The sequence below is a fragment of the Guyanagaster necrorhizus genome (genome assembly GCF_019112545.1).
Source record: "Guyanagaster necrorhizus MCA 3950 unplaced genomic scaffold BT62scaffold_8, whole genome shotgun sequence".
Taxonomy (NCBI): Eukaryota; Fungi; Basidiomycota; class Agaricomycetes; order Agaricales; family Physalacriaceae; genus Guyanagaster; species Guyanagaster necrorhizus.
Window position 1 is genome coordinate 1,394,230 of NW_025064887.1, and position 3,881 is coordinate 1,398,110.

A 3,881-nucleotide genomic window follows, 5' to 3' on the forward strand; every position below is an offset into this window, starting at 1 on the left:
GTCCTGCAGCTATATGGTCAATGAAGAGCTGATTGATGTTTTGAGTGGTGCAGCTCAGACCAAGCTGAGCAGGAGGCTGCTTGACAGGTCCAGTGCCAATGGTTGCATCATCTTGGTGGCTGCCTTGTGCTTGGTGCTCCTCCAACTCACAGCAATACCTGCAGAAGTTTTTATAAAATCTAGGATTGAGAAAAAGGGCTATGATCTTTTCACTCAAGAATTGTCAGAGCCTATAGTTGGAGATGTGGACATTGAGAGAGACTTGAAGCCCATAGGTGTCAAATACAGAGTTGGTGTGTGAGAGAATAATATCAGTATCAGTGATATTAGAGCTAGTTGTTCTGGTAGGAGAATAGGTGTGCCACCTCATGGCCTTGGAGAGGGTGACAGCCTTGGCTGATTCTGCTTAAGAGTTGGTAGTGGCAGGGGTGCTAGATTCTCAGAATGAGAAGGTGGTTGATTCTGTTTATAGTCCATACCAGGTGAGGCCAGCTGACCTCCATGTGGTGACTTCAAGCTCATGCTGATGTTATCTGTATTAGGCATTGTAATTTTCTTCATTATAGAGAGCCTGTCATTGAGCCTGCTCCTGCTTGGCCCACTCAAGATTGAGCTCAGCCTCAGGAGTTCTGATCTCTTTCTCAGTAAAGTCTCTGAAAAAATGTTCAATCTTATTTCTGATAGTTGGTCCTTCAAATTTGTGGACTCTTTCTGACTCTATGTTCCAGAAGTAGAGATCTCATAGATGGAGAGGATCAAGCTTGACTCTAGAGTTGCATAGAGCAAGTTGTGTCCAGAGTCTTGGGGCAAAATGGGTTGGGGTCCTAAAGCCACTCTAGTGGCATCAAGGGAGTCCTGAGCATGGTTTCCAATTCCAGGCTTGACTGGAGCAATGGAATAGTCAGAGGATAACTCATAGTTGTTAAAGAAGTTATCAGAGATGTTTTTGTCTTCATAGTCTGAGACTAGAGGGAAACCCAGTGGGACTCATAGATTCCTGAAACTCATGAGGTGATTGTTTCAGTTTCTGCTGTCTGATCAAATAGGTCTGAAAGAGTATTAATGTCTTTCTATTTCTTCTATAGAGCCCCTTGAATCCACTCTCTCAGACTCAGCTTCTGATATGGGCCCTGGCAAGGGCTGAAAGGAGGTTCAGGCAGAGATGGGGATGTCATGAAAGGAGAGGTCAGGAGTGACATTTTGAAGTATTTGCTGTACCTATTGGAATGCTTAATAATGTCTGATTATCTAAGCAGTAACTGATTGGCATTCTTAACAAAGTTGTATGATAGTGAGAAGCTCTAAGAGCATTTCTATGATTATGGCTAGAAGCCAGAAGAAGTCATTGGTTAAATCAGAGGTCAGAGTGTTTGATAGTGGCATTTAGTTTCTCTCATGCTATTGTGCATAGAGAAAGAGAAGTAATAGCTTTGAGCTAATTGTTAAGCCCAAGCTATATATGATTTAAACACATGACAAATAAGCACTGTATTGCTTTTATACAGTCATGCTCAAGTCCACTTGTATGTGTTTATTTGGTGTCATACATCAAGACCATTATAAGAGGCTCAAGATAGAATAGTGTAAAAATAAACTTTAGCTCAAAGCTGGAATTATACCAGTGAGAGCTATCTTACTTATATATAAGTTGGTTATTGAGATAAATATACTACTACCTATTGTATCAGTCCTCATTTTTATGCTCTTTGTCCTTAGACATTGCTACTGGCTACAAGAAGATTGTTATGCATCATTAAGAGTTGTCATTACATCAAAAAACAATGACAAACATGGCTTGTTGTGATGACTAAGCTGGTCTCACAGTTCTAAGCACTGGTGTAAGCACTCTGACTAAGCATAAATAGGGATTAATATGAAAGAAAAGTGAAAAAATCATAACAGTGGCTTGCCCACTGGTTTTGGCTTTATCAGCAGGTGGTTTTCCTTCTATTAACTGGCTTCCCCTCAGCTTCCAGAGATATCAGATTGGGGTCTCAGCACATATAGTTTGAGGTCATTGGCAATATAGAGAGGTTGTAGCAGTGGTTTGAATAGATAGTACCATGTAAATGGCTTGCTTCAGAGAAACAGGAGGTGTGTTTAGCATTGGTTAAACTCTGCATCTGGATTGATAACCTGGAAGTTTAGCTAGGGAATCTTTAAGACAGGCATTGTTGTAAAGACAAATGACTTGCTCAATCATAGCATACTGCAAAATATCAATTTTTTTGACATCATCTGCTATTAAATATTCTTCTCTAAGCAATGTCATCCTCCAGCTTATATCTTAAGGGAGTTTCATGACTCTCTCCTGATACAACCTCATAAATTCCTTTTTCTTCTCATGCTGTATTTTCTCTTCAAGCAATTCTTCATCTTCTAGTTTATAAAATCCTTCAGGCCAGTCAAAAGATGTCTCATTCCACTCATCCCTGCTGTTCACCCTGCTGTTCTCTCCTGGAGAATTGGTGGGCTGGTTGAAGATGGATGAAGAATGAAGCCTTAGCACTATGGAGGAGCTGTTCTTCATGCCAGCTGGTGCTGAGTTTGACCTTAGTAGAAGACTGTGTTTAAAGTTGATAGATTCTGACTTTAGAGCTTCCTTCACTGCTGCTGCTTCTGTCTTCTGACTCCTCCAGGTCATAGTAATACTGGCAGAACTGCTCATAGATGAAGAGGTTGAGGAATAGAGCAGCAATTTGACTTTAGAGGAATTGCTAGAAGCTTCACTTGCTAACTCATATATAGCAGAGAGTGGTTGGATTCCATAGGTGAAGAGAGATGGACCAAGGTTACAGGAAAGGAGACTGTTGATCAAAGGCATTGGCTCAATTCTGAATCCTGCAGAAGGTGGTAGATAGGGGGTTCATCATTCAGCTTTGTTGGCAGTGACAATTTCTGCTGTGTTGGTCCAGCTGGACTCTCAGAAAGGCAGATCACTGGCTTCTGTCTGATTTCTGAACCACCAGAGATCATCAGATCTCCAGATGGCAGCTTCAAGGTTGTGCTGCTGACATCAATACTTGGTGTCATGCTGGGCAGCAAAATATTCTTCTTCTTGTCAGACACATATTCTATCTATGCTGCTGGTTGAGTTATGTTCTTCAAGGTCTGCAATATCTGCATAAAACCACTCATTTGGGTTTTCTGATAGCCTAGCCTCATCAGCTTGATATCTCCTGCTGGCACTGTTAGGATTGAAGTTGCTGAGCCCTCTGCTTCTAATACTGGAGTTGGAGGAGCTTGCAGGACTCCTGTTAGAGGTTGCATAGAGAGAGTTGTGGCCAGAGCCTGTAGGCATCCTGGTGGCATTAAAGGAGTCTCTAGCATGATTGCCAATTCTGTGTTTGGAGGAGGCAGTGGAAGAGTCAGGAGATGGTTCTGCATCAAAGAAGTTATTAGAGAGGTCTTCATCTTCATAGTCTGAGATCAGAGGGAGGTTCAGTAGATTGCAAGGGAGATTGTTTCAGATCAGATGTTGAGAAGTTCTTGGGGGATATCAGTGCTCTTCTTGTTTTATTGGAAGAACTCCTGTAGTTGTGCTGTCAGATTGGGCTTCTGGTACAGTTTCTTGCATGTGCTAATAGGAGTTTTAGGCAGTTGCTGGGATGTCATAGAAGAGGGAGATTAGCAAGACATTTCAGATGATTTGCTGTACTATTCTGAAGGTGTGATAGTGCTGGACTACCCACATGATTATGCAGACATTGGCAGGCAATGAGACATTAGTCTGATTGTGGACAAACAGCATAGTGAAGAATTCATCAACATTTAGTCCTGAATCAAGATTTATAGACATCAAAGATAGTACTTCATATATAGAATCATTATCCTAGCATGCCTTAGTGAGCTTTCCAAGTACTTAGGAGTGAAACATACCT